An 18,403-nucleotide genomic window follows, 5' to 3' on the forward strand; every position below is an offset into this window, starting at 1 on the left:
AAGGGATGGAAACTGCAATGAACAATCTGGGTAGTAGAATCGATAGAATGGAACTCAATGTTAAGAAGATTGTAGAACAAAACTTCCAGATCCTCAAAGCATCGAAGGATAACATGAACATCTTAATCAATAGATTTGAGAACAACACAAAGAAAGATGGTAACAAGGATCAGCCGGACAAAAAGGGTCATGAAAAGAGGACCAGAGCCAATACAAGGATCAAGGGCGACATCAAAGGTCGTGAGCTGGAGGAGTTAAAGACCTCAGCGGACAACATGAAGCAAATGGTTGTCAATGTCGAGGATATCATGAAAAGTATTTAGTTGTCTTTGTCTCTGTTTCGACAAAGGTCTTGGATTCTATCTTTTTGTTGTCGTTTTGTTGTCCTAAAGTTGTTTGTTTCTGGTTTTTTTATGTAATTTGTGTTGGTCTTGTTTTGCTCAGTTGGGATCATCTTTTTATGTAGTGATCAAGCACTGATCTTTCTAGTTCTTTTGTTCTCCTGCCATGTACAAGGTTCGGGTACATTTCAAAAACCTGCTTTTACTTAATCAAAACATGATAGAGGCATAAATCCATCATAAATATTTCTACAACAATATAGAAGTGAAACCAATAAAATATTTATCAAATAGATCAAGTACAAACTTTGGAAACAAAATATAATATTCGTACAAGTCTCTGGTACGAAATTAGACCTGAAAATGATACCAAATTGACAAACTGGAAAAAACCAAGGAAAACACCAGTTTAGCGCATTTGTCCAATAGAATGGCGCATATACCAAACCCTAAGGTGTGTTTGACTAACTCTGAAGTGCATTAGTTAACTGTTTTAGCACATACATTCACTGTTTTAGCGCATATGCTAAACAGTGCAGCACATATGTTTAAATAATGAGTGCATATGTCCTAATTAATGGCACATATGTCTTATCTTTTATCACATATGCTTCAAATGCCAAAAATGATAGAAAACAATAAAATTTTGCATCTAAATTAAAAATCAAGGGAAAATTCCCAAGTCTCAAAACCAAATAAATAAGTGACACCTAGACAAAACGAAATGAGAGCAACAAATGGAACTCAAATCCATAAATATATGAAGGAGAAATTAATGCAATTTGAACATAAGAGCTTTCCTTCCATATTACATAAAAAACTTAATACAGAGAACTCGATCAAAGACTAATTCACATTCTCCAGACATTACCACACTCAAGAACCACAAGGAAACCATATAGAATCAAATAAAGACAAGGAAAACCAAGATTAATTATTTGCAAGCTTCTTTCACTGCAGTGCCCGTCCAGGAGAACTCACAAGAAACACCCAATACACCTAGCGAATCCAAAACTTCAAAGCACAACAAATACCCCACAAAACTACCAATCCAAGTAATAAAAGAGATTTCTATCCAGAGATTTGAACAACAAAAAATGCACAAAGTTGTGCATTCATGGCAACACTCTGAACCAATGGGGACAAAGTATTTTTCCCAAGCCTAAGGTAAAACTATATAACAAAATATATACACATAAATATTTCCCACAAACTATATATTAAAATTATTTTCCAAAATAAACCCGCAAACAACCATTTTTCTACAAACATGATGCATACATAGAAAATAAAATTAATACTAAAGAAGAGAGCTCCAACCTAGAAATATAAGTTATGAAGAAAATTGACGGAGAGCTCCACATCCAATTCTAAAATGCAAAACCACGAGCTCCGGCAAAGTCAAAAAAAACCCAAGCTCGAAAATCAAATTTACAGAAAAATAGCTTTCTGAAGGTAACCCGACAACATACGTGGGCAACCAAATAAAAAAAGAAAACCAAACCTAAACCCTAGCCTCCAAACCAAAACCCTAGCCTCAAAGTCAACCAATTAGAATAGAGGGTAGGTAGAATAAAATATAAAGCAAGTTTATATAAAACCAAGTGGGGAATAATATTTTTTATTGTTATTCTTATGTGCTTATACAACCCCACTATAAATATAAATAATAGCCAACTTTATAAATAAAACATAAGCCACGAATAAATAATCAAATGGGGCATTAATAATCAAATGGGGAATTAATAATAAATAAACAAAAGGCTCATAAATAAATTAAAGAACCAAATAAAATATTAAACCATACGCAATTAAGTAAATAAATAAATACCAATTAAATAATCAAACCCCAAAAAGATTAAACCTTAAATATTAAACAATCATAAAATCAATAAACATTAATTGCCAAATAATTAAATATCCAAGGTCAATAAATTAAATATATTAAATTAAACATTATTAACTATAGAATCACACACATCAAGGATCAAATAATCAACCTAGACACAATTAAATAAATCCACAATTACTAACATACTCACAACACCAAGAAGACCAAGCTTACTATCTGACATGGCGAATTATGCCAAGATGTTGAAGACTCGTAGTGAACAACTTAGACCTAGAGTATGTGTAGGGAACTCATGTCATCTCCGAACCACATGCCATTGGGATTTAAAGACACGCTCAGACCTGTGAATCTAGGTGGAGTCGATGTCTGGTTCCTGCAATTCCTGCAACCACAAAGAAATGATACAACATATATATCAAGCAAGTGATAGAGAATCGTGATGACACACCCTACTCGCAATGAGTGATGTGGAATCATATCTATCACGAAGACAGTCATACAATAGTCAAACACATTGCATAATCAACTCATCACATGTAATCACAAAATAGGATTAGTGTATCCATAACCAACATCAAAACCATGATCAATATAAATCATCAATAATACATCACATAGTAAGCATATAGAATCCATCAAATCACATGATCAATAATCATGGAGTCATCATCATATAAATCATCCAAATAGCATATGTCCAATAATGTATAGTATCATAATGAGTACTAGAACACATGAATAATCATCATCCAAATCATCATAAAGAATCTAGGTAAGTCTATCAAGCATGAAATAATAGTCAAGTCTAGTTAAAATAACTCAAGTCAAGGGTGGACACTACAAGTGATGAGTTATATGTGGTGTAATATCTTGTTGAATGGTATTTGTTGATATTAAGAATTTTTTGAAGATAAATAAAATAACGGTTTTGTTGATATTGAGAATATGTTCCAATATAAACTAAGTAAAGGTTAAATTCAACTTTTATGATTTCATTCTTCTGAAGGATGGATTCGGATTGTCATAGTAAACTGAGTATGGCATTAATTATATGAATTATTATGATTAAATATTAAATTAATCAATAGTGAAAATAGTGAACAATGTGATTATTTATAGGATGCCCTAACTTGTAAGGGATCCCATAGATACTGAGAGGGGGGGGTGAATCAGTATTTGACTGGTAATAAGAATTTCTTAATTTAAAACATGCAAAACATAATATAACAGTGTACCGGTATGCAAGAAATAATGCAATAAACAGAATCAAGAACATCCACATGAAAAGCACACCATAACACAAGATGTTAATGAGGAAACCTGGTGTGGGAAAAACCTCGGTGGGATTTGTGACCCACAATATTCACTCACTGGCCAATAAGAGAATATTACTTACAATAGGGGCCTGCACATGCAGGAAGGCCAATTGCCTAGAGCTCACTGCTCAATGGGAAGTCTCACTGACTTACAATAAGGATTATACAAATCCAATATCTTGTATTGCTTTACAATAGCATCTTCTATGCCAGATTCAGTATCGGTTCCTGCTCTATTATTTACATATACCTCTTGACCTATATTTCGCACAATAGGTCTGCCTAATAGTTTCCTATCTGCTTCTCCTCATCTCATCTAAAATGTCTACAATGATCTCTTTTATATATAAGAGTCATTTTACAATTTGCCAAGTCGGCTTACACATTTTTACAATAATAAACAAAATATAATATAACAAAATCTTGTTAGCCTCTATGTCGGTATACTTCCTTTCTTCTGTGCCGGTGTCGGTGTCCTGAGTGCCGGTGTAGAGTGTGATCTGCTAATGTCGATATAATTCCTTTGCCGGTGCCATAAGATTGCAAGGTTGCCATCAATGATAAAACCTTCAATCACATACAATGTCTCATTGAAGTGTGCATATGCCAACAATCTCCCCCTTTGGCATTGATGGCAACACTCATGAGAAATTTCAAAAATGTATCAAAAATGTGAAGTCCAAAAAAAGTTACCAAAAATGTGTGTGCTCCCCCTGAGCATATGATTCCTGTGATATTGAATTTTCTCATCCCACTACTCCTCCTTTGGCATCAATGACAAAGGTTGTCAAGATGTCAATAGAGTTTGTAGTTTCAACCTTGTAACTGGAAAGTTACAATTTGAAATAGATCCACCAAAATCAAGTTTATACTCTCCATAAACTTTTTACTATCTCTTATTGTTGTCTCTATTCTCTTAACTGTACTAGTGAGATGCTGCAAATTCTCTGTCGGTGTTCTCTGTCCTTGTATTAGTGCCTCAGATACTTCCTTTCGTAGTGATGCTAGATAGTCCAATCTTGGACTTAGTTTTAATCTCAAATGCTTTGCCTTATTCACTATTCTTTCTTTCTCTCTTTCCAATGTGTAGTCCAAAAATGTTACCAAAAATGCGAGTTACCAAAAATGTGAGAGCTCCCCCTAAGCATATGATTCATGTCCTGTGATTTGAATTTTCTCATCCCACTACTCTCCCTTTGGCATCAATGACAAAGGTTGTAAAGATGTCAATAGAGTTTGTGGTTTCAACCTTGTAGCTAGGTAGTTATAATTTGAAAAATATCTCCCAAAATCAAGTTTATACTATCCATAAACTTCTTGCTATCCTTTATTGATGTCTCTGTTCTCTTCACTGTACCGGTGAGATGTTGCAAATGCTCTGTCGGTGTTTTGTTGCCCTGTATTAGTGCCTCAAAAATTTCCTTCCACAAAGATGCTAGATAGTCCAATCTTGGACTTAGTTTTGATCTCAAATGTTTTGCCTTACTTATTATTCTTTCTTTTTCTCTTTCCAATTTGAGTAGTTCTTCCTCAAAATTTGTTATCTTCTCCTCAAAAACTGATAGTGTATCAGGTGAGTTGACAAAATTATTTGCAAGTTTATTGATCTCATCCTGTACCTTGCTCATTTTCTTGTCAATATCTACAGTCAAAAAGTTTTTTTTACAGGTATCTTTGTACAAATTTTTGTACTCTTTCAACAAATTACATAATTCCGGTAGAAGTCTGTCAAAATCTCTATTACACTTCTTTATTTGTTCATCAAAGAATTTCTATTTTTCAACTTCTACTTTATCCTTTACTGACTCTCTTTTATGTTCTCAATATTTTCTGAGATGTATTTACACAATGTATCCAATTGTCCTAAAGAATCTTTGTTATCTATATTACAGTTAGGAGCAATTACCTTCAAAATTGGTATGGTATCATCAATTGCTTTATAAGCCTGTGAGTTGCAGTCGGTTATTTTCTTGATAGAATCAAGTAGTACCTTAGTCACATTGGTTGATTTGAATCTTGATGATGAATCAATAATCTAAGTACCAGTGGAAGTAACCAAGCTTGTATTAACCTCTGGTAGGTCAGTTTGTGTCTGCATTTCTTTAAGCAATGGTTTTCCTACTTCACTAGTTGTTGGTGGCACTGTTTCCTTATGTACCTATTCTGATTGTTGTTGTTCTAGAGCCCTAAGCTCTATTTGTTTCTCTGTATGTTTCATTTCCTTAGTCTGTTTCTCAGTCTCTACCTTTAGCTCTTTATCTTCTATCCGTTTATCAGTTTCCTCAGTCACCAGAGGCTCACTAGCCATATCTATCTTTTCTGTTGTATCTTTGTCTACTACTATGTTGATCTTCTGAGTATCAACATTCATAGTATATAGGACTTCAGGATTAGGATTATTATCCTCTACATCCATACTCTCGGTTGTCGGTTGATCTTCAGTAGTTGTTACCAGTGGAGTAATCAGAGGTGGTGGGGATAAGTTATCTTTTATTTTGATACTAGGAGGTCCACCAACCTTTCCTTTACCCTTATCTTTGATTGAATTTGTCTTTCAATATTTTTTGCACTGCCAAATATTTCTTCCTTAGGTTCTTTGGGGGCTTCCAGAAGTGCTTTAGCATATGTTTCAACTATGTGATCATATGTTTCATAGCCCATCTTGATTACCCAAACTGTCCTTGGGATGACCTCTTCCATCTAGATTTCATCTTTCTTGATGACAAAACATATTTCATCTTTGTATTTATCTACAATCTTCTATGATAACCTTACTCTTTTCTTCATTTTGGTCTTTAATGCTTGAAAGAAGTCATTAATATTGCTTTCCTTGTTCTCACCCATGTTATTGAATAGTTTTGTTAATTGTTTGCCTACCGGTATGTCATATCCAAGTTCTTTGTAACCTATACCGGGAACCTGTTTTGTTATATGTAGCATTAGGCATACTAACAGATTTCCAAATCTGAAAGTTCCTTTCTTGTCCTTCTTGATCTTTCCAAGGTTGTCAATTAATTCATCCTTTAACCATTCACATATGTCAATTTTTGCATTATCTATGACCATATCATAAGCACTCTTAATGCATAAACTTGAAACTGAATTGAGTCTATTAGCATGAGTAGCTTTATATCCTAATATCATACTGATGAATCTCACATTGATGTATGTTACATCATTTACTCTTAGGGACCTCTTGTCGAATGTTGCACCAGTTAGGTTTTGTGTGGGGGAAAAAGTGACACTAAGCAAACATGCCCTAATCTCACTTTCAACCACACACTTGTGGAATACGAAAGAGCCTAGAGGTATCACACAATTGGCTACTTCTTTTTGTGGAAGAGAGAGCCACGGGCTACCTATTAGGATTTCTATTCCTTTGTTGCAATTGAAAGATAAAATGATGCAAGTTCAATCCCTAACCCCAAAGTGCAAGTATGAACTAATAACAAGATTGCAGAATTGAACTTAAACAATGGAAAGCTGTAAACACAAGGACAAGACAAGAATGGAAATGCATACCCAGTGTTAAAATATGAATGAAAATGTTCGGGACGGGGGCGCGGGCGCCACTGTCCTGATTCTGCCCCTGAAACTCCTCCGGAAACTGCTGTTTTGCAACCTGGAAAGCTGTCAAAAATGCTGAAAACTGTTGTCTGTCAGGAGGACCAAGGTGCCCAGCGCCCCTATCCTGGCAGGACCAGGGCGCCCCACGCCCCTGTCCTAGCTTTCTGGGCTGGAATTTGGTGTGTTGTCTCGTCTCAGTCTGCTTCTCCTGGATCTGTAACTTGCGGCATCGTCCGAGTCCCGAAACCTGCACTTATATCTGGAAAGGGTATGGTGGGCGGCTATATAGGGTTTTGCCTTAGTCAAACCCCCGCTTTGGTGATTTCCACCTCCACAAATAGCCAAGTTGTATTGTAAAAGTAGTGTGTGTGCAGACCTTGTGTGTGTGCAAGATCCTAAAATGCAAGTAAGCAAACTAGAGCAACCTAGAAAGTAAACCCTAATTGCTTGTAAATGATAATGTAAATGCTCTAAATCAAGATGCAAAGTGATCTAAAGCATGAATAAATGATATATTGAAGTTTATGCAAAGACATGAAAACAACATGAAATCATACCCAACCCCAAGGGAGGGGTACAAGCCAATCTTCAGTCGGTAATCTCTTATTGCTCTTCAATGTCTTCCAAGCCCTAAATGGATGAATGAAATTGATGAATGATTGATGGATGGATGTTGAATGTTGTTGAAGTCTTCAAAGATCTGCTCTTTAGCTGCATAAAAGGTCCTTGAAACCAAAATTCGTCCTGCTTTCAAATGAAGAAAGAGAGCTCTTATATATGAAACCCTAGATCTTAATTTCAACTTTTGGCCGACCTAGAGATTGAATCTCCCACCAATTTCTTGGGGTTAAGCTTTATTTTATGATTGGATCGCGCTCCTAAAATTTCGGGAAAAATGTCCGGGACCATGTGCACGTCGGGCGCCATGGTCCCGACAACTTTTCACCAAATTTTCAGGGCCGTCGGATATGATGATTTTAGAGAGAATCCCAAAGTTACAAGTGATTTCGAGATGTTTTGACCCCCGAAATCAAGCCCCCAAGTTCAAAATAGGACCTAATTAGGGTTTTTGATTAAATGATGTATTGGGAGAATAAAATGAAAGGGGCACACTTTAATGAAAAGGGCCCAACTTTATGATGTGGAAGATGATGAAATAGGACCTTAGACCTAATTACTTTAATTAATTAAGTGCTAAAGGGGAAATGTAATGCAAAATGCAAAATGCGCCAAGGCGGGTGCTAAACTAGGTGTGAAATTGTACCACCCTAGCAAGTGCGTACAATTTACGATGCTACAGGTTTACAACTAGGTCATTGGAAACCTTATTGGTTTTATCTGATCTTTTACGGGTGGTCAATAACCCTGTGATAGCTTTCACAGCTTCCTTGGTGATCTTGTGGATTGCATCTAACCAAAAAAATTCTCCATGTACCCTACTCAAAACTATCCTAATCACATCCTTTGGAAATTCAGGAATGCTAAGGATCTCTATAAATCCTAGGGTCTCAATGATCTTGTGTTCATCTTTTAAATTTCCGGTATTATCACATATCACGATTTTATACATGGTTTTAATTTCCTCATCTCCTAATTCCTCAATGTTGCAGTGGATGTACATTCTGGGGTCTTCAGCATAAACAACTCCCTTAGGAATTTGAGAAAAAGCACCTAAGGTATCATCCTTCTTTGCTATCTCAGGAACTAACTGAAATGCGGGCCTAGGTCTTTTTATTACTTCAACAACAGTAGGGTTTGCTATATATTCAATTGTAGAGGTGGATGCCATGATTAAATGCCTTTTACTGCCTTGGATGGATGATTGCTTGGAGTTTTCTTGCTTCTTGCTCGAAATGCCTTAGCTCGGAATCTTCGCGCTCTTCAAAAATTTGAAATCTCGGTGAAATGAAATGGAGCCAAAACCTTAATTTTATAGTGTCTTTTCGCCATGTACCATATTAATTGCATGCTGATTAAGTATTCACTTAACATTGTTTGCCGGTAATAAGTAATTTCCAACTTCTTATCTCTAACTGAGGGAATAATAGCACATGTATCATTAGATTGCTAAAACCTCAAGGAAACTTTCTTCAATTAGATGAAGAACTTCCTACCCTGCTCTGTCCATCTGGTGAAGCATCACTTTGTTCTGCTGGTGAAGTATTGGTTTGTTCTACTGGTGGAGGAGTATTCCCAATATTTAGATCAGCTTTTCTAATCCATTGTTTTGATAATTCTTGCTTAACCTCTTCAACTTTTTCTTTACCTTTCAAGCTAGAACTTTTGTTGTCTACCAGTGTTCCTTTACTTCTACAGAATTTAGCAATGTGCCCAATCTTGTTACATGCATAACAAGTTACATTATTTTTCTGAATAGCTTTCCCATAACCTATGCCAGTTTGTGTTCTGCATTGATTGGATAAATGTCCAAATCTTCCACAAACATAACATCTCACATTCATTCTATAGTTTTTAGAATTGTGACCAACTTTGTTGCATTTAGAACATTGACCGATGGGTGTGTTGATATTCTGATAATTTCTAGATCTACATTCATTTGCTCTATGACCATACTTATTACAGTTAAAGCATTTACCATTGAATTTATAAGCATTAGGTTGTCTTACCGGTTTGTTGTGATCCTGAGTATTTGCAATACCGGAGCTTTCACCAACTTCAAAGCCAATTCTATAAGTGTCACCTTTAGGTTTTTGATTTTTCAGCAAGGTGCCAAGTTCCTCTGAGCTTTTCTTGAATTTTTCTTTGTGTTGGTTTGCAGTTTCTAGTTCTCTTTCTAAGACTTCTTTTTGTCTCATCGGTTCATTTGAGTCATTCTGAGTATGCATCAAATCTGTCTTCAACATGTCATTTTCATAGCTAAGTCTTGTGTTCTCATTTGCTGCATCACTTAGTCTTCTGGTCAATTCTTCTTCATTCTTCTTCCTATCCTCAATCTCTTTGCAAAATCTCATAGTCATATCTTGCATTTCATTTTTTGTTGTCATGATCTCTTGTTTCAACTTGCTTATCATGTCATTAAGTGATTCTTTTTCATCATTCTCATTCTGCAATTTTTCACAAAGTTCTCTTCTCTTATTTCTTGCAACAGTAAAATTTTCTTGAAGTGCCTGAATGATGTCCTAAGCTACTCTTAAATCATCTTCTAATTTGATATTTTTCAACTTTTCTGCATCATAGTCTGTAAGAGCTCCTTCCAGTTGCTTCATCAGATTTTTCATCTTTACCGATGTCAAGATCTTCCTCAAGCTGTTAGGCTTTTGAAAATAGAGGACCAAGCTCTGATACCAATTGTTAGGGATCCCACAGATACTGAGAGGGGGGGGTGAATCAGTATCTGACCGATACTAAGAATTTCTTAATTTAAAACATGCAGAACATAATATATCAGTGTACCGGTATGCAAGAAATAATGCAATAAACAGAATCAAGAACATCCACATGAAAAGCACACCATAACACAAGATGTTAACGAGGAAACCCGGTGTGGGAAAAACCTTGGTGGGATTTGTGACCCACAATATTCACTCACTAACCAATAAGAGAACATTACTTACAATAGGGGCCTGCACATGCAGGAAGGCCAATTGCCTAGAGCTCACTGCTCAATGGGAAGTCTCACTAACTTACAATAAGGATTATACAAATCCAATATCTTGTACTGCTTTACAATAGCATCTTCTATGCTAGATTCAGTACCGGTTCCTGCTCTGTTCTTTACATATACCTCTTGACCTATATTTCACACAATAGGTCTGCCTAATATTTTCCTATCTGCTTCTCCTCATCTCATCTAAAATGTCTACAATGATCTCTTTTATATACAAGAGTCATTTTACAATTTGCCAAGTTGGCTTACACATTTTTACAATAATAAACAAAATATAATATAACAAAATCCTGTCGGCCTCTGTGCTGGTATACTTCCTTTCTTCTGTGCCGGTGTCGGTGTCCTGAGTGCTGATGTAGAGTGTGATCTGTTGATGCCGGTATAATTCCTTTGCCGGTGCCATAGGATTGCAAGGTTGCCATCAATGACAAAACCTTCAATCACATACAATGTCTCATTGAAGTGTGCGTATGCCAACATAACTATGTATATATTTTGGATATACTAATTTTGTAATTAATATGTAGGAAATTAATGATAACAATATAAAAAAAGCTCTCCACCTATCTAGTATAGCATCATTAAGCCATTATAAATCTCTAACCAACCCCTTAACAAGGAGTATCATCAATAACTTAACAACACAAAATAGAACAACCCTTATATAATTATAAAATAAGAACAACATACATATACCTATGAATCCCACTCACAATTTAAGATTCTTAAATAGCGACAAGACCTATTTATCTCATAACATAATCCACTTAAATAGAATGAAACTATTATTACCACAAACCACTTCCAACCAATAACATCATCAATATGACTATTCTTGCAAAATGTTTTCCTAAAACATATTCATAGGCCATTTCAACAAATAGTTTCAACACAAAAAAATGTATTCACAAATCAACAACATATTGTTTAAATAGAGCTGGGAGGACTTGTCTCACTACATTAGTTGTCGGAATGAAGCATCCTTCCTTCTATATTGCATACTCCTCTTGATCTACCCATTTATTACAATACATCACATCTTCCTTTCTTATCCAACTATTAAGACCTCTTTCCTCTCCAAACAAACACAAAAAATAAAATTCAAAATAATAATGAAGAATCAAAATTCAAGCAACAAGCCCTTTCCATTAATACAAAATAAATAAATAAATAAAATTCAAAAACTTTAATGTGAAGGTGACACTAGTTACCTTCACATTCAATCTCCATTGACATACCTATCCTCTTGGTGATTCATAGAAGAAGGGATATTCTTCCTCCCGAGGAGGTGTTGGTTCTCAAATCAACAGATTGCAAAACCCTAAGAATGTGCCAAGTTCTATAATCAGATTATGCAATTGACTTTGGCCAAGGAACAAGAATCTTTTGAAAGAAGATATCTTCTTCTCTTTAAGCTCTGCTAAACCTTGGAGAGTGTACCCTTGATAAATAGAGCAGATTTATAGTCTTTTATTGAAACCCTAATTTAGAGCCACTTAGTATGGCACATATACTTGAAGTGGATTTTTGATACCTTATTACTCCTACTTCTACTTACTTCTCTAAAATAAATAAAAGAAAAGTGAATCTTCAACCAAGATTATTTCAAATGATTTAAGATCGGTGCCTTCCTTCAGGGGCACAGAGTCACATACATCTGATTCCTGACCCTAATTCAAGTTACTTGGCATACAAATGTGTTTATATCTTATATAAACTGTTGGCCATTTGGTGGAATTTATTATGTGTTGCATTGATGTTTTGTCATTGATGCCAACACTAGTTCTTATAGCTACTTTATCGGTATCTTTCTGGTCCTGGTAGGTTGTTTGGTTTCTGGTTGGATATGATCCAGTATGCTCCAATATGTTTGGGTTATGGAATTATCTTATTCATGCTACTCAGATTCATGTTCAGTTAGTTGGTTTTGATCTGGTGATCAGATGCTATCATTTTTGCTAACAAGCTTGGTTTGTTGTTCCATCGATGAGGGTTTCACCGACAAATATTTGATGAATATCTTTGATTATATTCATAAGTGGTGTTGGTGCGGCCTCTAGTGGAGATTCAAGATGCTAATGGTGATCGTGTTCAAGACTTGGTTGATTGGGATCATTTCCCTAGCATGTGTGGACCAAAATTGGGTCCTGGTATTATCTAGGTTATGGACCGACTTAATGTAACATGTGGATTGGACTTCTCGATATGTTTCCATGATGTATTATGGGTTAGACATTATTTGTTTGGTCTCAGGCTGACATTTTTTGTAGTTATGTAATTTTTTTATTTAATTGGTGGTCGACCTTATTGTTTGTGGTCGAGGGTTTGTGTATATATGATGTAAGATCTCATTGTAGATCATATAGGAATGGGCTATGGATATGTAAGGAGCGAATAATGTAATAATCATTCAGGCAAAGGATTTGGTCGATCATTGGTGATAAAGTTGGGTTTATGTAAGAGGATTTATTCCTCTGGTATTGAGCTTAACCAGAACTGTATTCAAGCATAGGAGATGTTATCTTTGCAGTTCATTCCTTTTGGATTGTAGTCCGGATTTTTATGTAGTCAGTGAGACTCCTTTTGTGATGAGAAGTGTGCTCTAGGTTGTTGGCCTTCCTGCAAGTGTAGGTTTCTCAATTTTAATTCACATACTTACTACATAAGTATTATCTGACTGTGGGTAGGCTTCCTAATGTGGTTTTTCCCTCTACTGGGTTTTCCACATACAAATCTTGGTGTCATGTGGATGGTGTTTATTCTCTGATTGTTGTTTATGCTTAATTGGTTTATCTTCTATTTTAGTATGTGGCTTATGTATTCTGGTATTGATCTTTTGGGTTTCGGTATTAAAGTTTTAATTTCTTAAGGTTTTTATAATCTAGTGACAACTGATTTTCTGTTATTTGAACTATCTAACAATTGGTATCAGATCTCTAGTCCCCTCTGTAGAAGATTAATAGCTTGAGGAAGATCCTATGGTGACTAACAGTTCAAGTTCATCTATTTCATCTGCTTCTATCTTTCAGAGAAATATTTCTAGGCTTGATAGAAAAAATTACAATATGGAAGATTCAGATGGAGACTCATCTAAGATGTCTTGGCAAGGAGATTTGGGAAATCATAGAGAATGGTGTTACACCTCATAATCTGGCATCTAGCAATCCTCCTATGTCAAACTTGGATAAGGAGCTTGAGAATGATTGTAGAGCAAGAGAAGCCCTCTTGTGTGCACTTTTCTACCAGCAAATAATGAGATTAACTGACAAATCATCTGCAAAGGCTATATGAGACAAGTTGGAAACTCTTAATGAAGGTGATCCTACTGTGAAGATTGCTACACTTGATGGTTACCAGGTGAGATATGAAAACCTGAATATGGAAGAAGATGAAAGGACTTATGCATACATGGAAAGGGTAAATGAGATTCTTATGGGAATTTAATGTTGTGGTGGAACTCTGAGTGAAGATGTAATAGCTTCTAAAGTTATGAGAGCTTTGTCACCGGCTTATAAGATGAAGGCCACTGCAATTAATGAAGTAAGAACAATGGTTAATACTTTTGTCAATAGAGATACCTTGGTTGAGAAATTATTTTCTTTTGAGCTTGAATAATTTGGACCTTCTGGAGCTATGAAGTCTGAACCTACTATTCATGCATCTACATCATCAACCAGCAAGAAAGATTGGAAAGCTTTGTATGCAAAGGAATTAGATGATATGAAGAGAGAAGATGAAGAATTTGAGCAACTTGAATCCCTAGTTGCTAGAAGAGTACCTAAAGAACCGGTAGGAAGTAATTATGAAGGAAAAGCACCTTTTAAATGTTTTGCATGTAATAAGATAGGTCATTTTGCATCTAGATGTCCTGAAAGGAATTCAATATTTCAAGAGAGAGCTAGAAGATATTTTAAACCTAACCCTAAAGATTAGAACAAGTATAAGTATAGGAAAAACATAGATAAATAATTCTACATAGCAGATGAGGAAGGTGTGACTGATTCTGATGATGAACCGACACAAGACTCTGCTAGTAGTTTCTACAATGGAAAGGAATGGGTGTTCCTGGATATCAAAGAAGATGTTTTGGCACCTGAAAGAGAATGCACCTTAAGAGAAGGCACTTGCTGCTAAAATTGAAGATAAGGATGAATGGTTAATTGACAGTGGATGTTCACATCGTGTGACTGGAGATAAAAGGAAGTTTCTATCTTTGCAATAATTTGATGGCAGTTTTGGTTAGATTTGGAGATGACAAAGCATGTATGATCAAGGGAAAAGGAACTATATCATTGGATTGTAAGAACAATACTGATAATGTTTATTATGTTGAAGGTTTGTGGCATAATCTCTTGAGTGTAGGACAATTGGTAGATAAGGGATTTCAATTATATTTCAAGGATGAAAAATGCAAAATTATTAAGAGATCTGGTTAGGAGATTGCAACCGGTACACAAATAAAAGGTAATATATTTCATTTGAATTTTGGTGAGAAGACATGTTTGATTGCACAAATTGATGAGAGTTGGCTATGGCATAAAAGGCTATGTCATGTGAATTTTGATTGCATTGTAAAGATCAGTTCAACTAAGGCAGTTAGAGATATACCTAAGATTGTGAAGCCCTATACTTCGGTATGTAAAGAATGTCAAATGGGAAAATAGTTCAGAACCTCTTTTAAGAGTATACAAGACAAATCTAATGATGTTCTTGATCTTATTCATACTGATTTGTGTGGCCCTACTAAAGTTAAAAAAAATTCAAGGTGATAGATATTTTATGCTAATCATTGATGATTATTCTAGAATGGCGTGGGTTACTTTTCTAAGCAAGAAATATGAGGCTTTTGAAAAGTTTAAAATCTTTAAAGCTAAAGTTGAGATAGAGATGGGATTGAAGATTAAATGTTTAAGGTCAGATCATGGTGGATAATTCACATCCAGTGAGTTTAATAACTTTTGTGAGAAGCATGGCATAAGGAGATAATTTTTTGCTCCCCGGACACCCTAGCAAAATGGAGTTGTGGAAAGGAAGAACAGAACTATCTTGGATGTTGCTAGAATAATAATGATGGAAGGTAGTCTACCTCATATCTACTAGAGAGAAGTAGTGAGCACAATAGTCTATACATTCAACAGAGTAAATATTAAAGGAGAAACCGATAAGACACCTTATGAATTATGTTTTGGAAATACACCTACAGTTAAGTATTTCAAAATTTTTGGTAGTAAATGTTATATCAAGAGAGATGATATCATTGGCAAATTTGATCCTAGATGTGATGAAGGGATATTTCTTGGTTATTCTAATGAAAGCAAATCATATAGATGTTATAACAAGAGATTGTAGAGAATAGTGGAGAGCGCTAATGTCAAGGTGGATGAACTGAATAGAAGTCATATCAGAGTTTATGAGTGAGAACCGGTAGTGGAAATGATCATAACTGAACCGATAACACATTTACCAGAACAAAATGTTAAACCAATTACTCTGGCAGTATCAAAAAATTCAACAGTAACAGAAGAATCGGGAAGAGGAATAGAGAGTCAGAAGACTCCTAGGTATATGAGATTGAATCATTTGAAAGATCAAATAATTGGGGATAAGAACAATGGGGTGATGACAAGAAGGAGATTGGCAACTAATGAGGTATGTTTAATTTCTCAAGTTGAACCGGTATTAGTAATTGAAGCATGTAAAGATGAATGTTGGTTGAAAGCTATGAAAGAAGAATTAGATCAGATAGAGAAGAATAACACATGGACTTTAGTTCCCCAACCTAAAAATAAGAATGTTATTGGAACTAAATGGGTTTTAAGGAATAAATTGAATGAAGATGGACATAGTGTAAGGAACAAAGCTAGATTGGTTTGTAAAGGATATTCTCAGAAGGAAGGAATTGATTATGGTGAAACTTTTGTACCATTAGCTAGGATTGAAGCTATAAGATTATTTCTTGCCTATGTTGCACATAGAAACCACAAGGTTTATCAAATGGATGTTAAGTGTACATTTCTAAATGGGGATCTTGATGAGGAAGTTTATATTGAGCAACCTAATGATTTTTCACTTTCAGATGATAAAAACATGGTTTGCAGGTTAAGGAAAGCTTTATATGGATTGAAATAGGCACCTAGAGCTTGGTATGCAAGGTTAGATAAATATCTTTTGAACCTTGGTTTCACTAAAGGTAATGTTGATAGTAATCTATATTATAAAGTCATTGATGATGATTTACTGATTATTGAAGTTTTTGTTGATGACATCATTTTTGGAGGTGAAGATAAGTTGTGCATGGAATTTTCTAAGAATATGGAGAAAGATTTTGAAATATCTATGATTGGGGAAATGAAATTTTTCTTAGGTTTGTAGATTACTCAGACTGGTAAAGGTATTTCCATCTATCAAACTAAGTATGCTAGGGAATTGTTGAAGAAATTTTGTATGGTAGACTTTAAACCGGTAAGTACTCTTATGGTTACAAGTGAGAAATTGACAAGGAAATATGAATATGCACCGATAAATCCTACAAGATACAAGTCTATGATTGGAGGTTTGCTATATTTGACTTAGACTAGGCCTGACATAATGAATGTTGTTTGTATTGCATCTAGATATCAAAGTGATCCTAGAGAGAATCATGAGAATGCAGTGAAAAGAATTTTTAGATACTTGCAAGGTACATCTGAATATGGTTTATGGTACCCTAAGGATGATGACTTTACTTTATGTGCATATACAGATGCAGGTTGGGCAGGTGATATTGATGACTGGAAAAGTACTTCTGGTGGAGTTTTCTTTCTTGGAAAGAAGTTGGTTTCATGGATCAGCAAGAAACAATCATGTACTTGTTTATCTACTAGTGAAGTTGAGTATGTTGTTATGGATGAAGAAAATGTTGAAGGATATTAAAGTGCATTGCATTGGACCAGTAGTTATTCACTTTGATAACTCTGCTACTATTGGCATATCAAACAATCTGGTATTTCACTCTAAGACAAAGAACATATCTATCATGTATAACTTTTTGAAGGAGAAGGTGGAAGAAAATGAAGTTATATTGGTTTATGTGAACACTAAAGAGTAGATTGCAGATATTTTCACTAAACCTTTGCCCAAAGAATCATTTGAGTACTTGAGAGACAAATTAGGGGTTTTCGCCCCTCCGACAAAAAACTGAATGATGTTATTTGGCATCACTCTGGTGTGCACTATCAAAGATGTCATTCTTTGTGGATTGATGTGGGGATGCTACAACTCAGGGGGAGTAGTTAGCCTTGTGATTCAGTGGTTTTTGTTTTTGCTTTGATAATTTTGTCAGAGTTATGGCATTGATGTCAAAGGGGGAGAGATATATGTGAAAAATAGAGCTTTACAGAGATATCATTCATAGGGGAGTTTGGTTTTTGTTTCAGAACTTCATTTCTATATCTTTGTGTGGGATATTGTTGGTTGTCTTCCATTGGGGTACACTTGTTTGGAATTTCTTGGCACTTGGATGTTTTTCACATCTAGTATTGCTATCAATGCCAAAGGGGGAGATTATTGGCCATTTGGAGGAATTTATTATGTGTTGCATTGATCTTTTGTCATTGATGTCAACACTAGTTGTTATGGTTGTTTTACCGGTATCTTTCTGGTCTTGGTAAGTTGTTTGGTTTCTAGTTGGATATGATCCAGTATGCTCTAGTATGTTTGG

Source organism: Cryptomeria japonica, chromosome 3, assembly GCF_030272615.1.
Source record: "Cryptomeria japonica chromosome 3, Sugi_1.0, whole genome shotgun sequence".
In the NCBI taxonomy this organism is placed as follows: domain Eukaryota; kingdom Viridiplantae; phylum Streptophyta; class Pinopsida; order Cupressales; family Cupressaceae; genus Cryptomeria; species Cryptomeria japonica.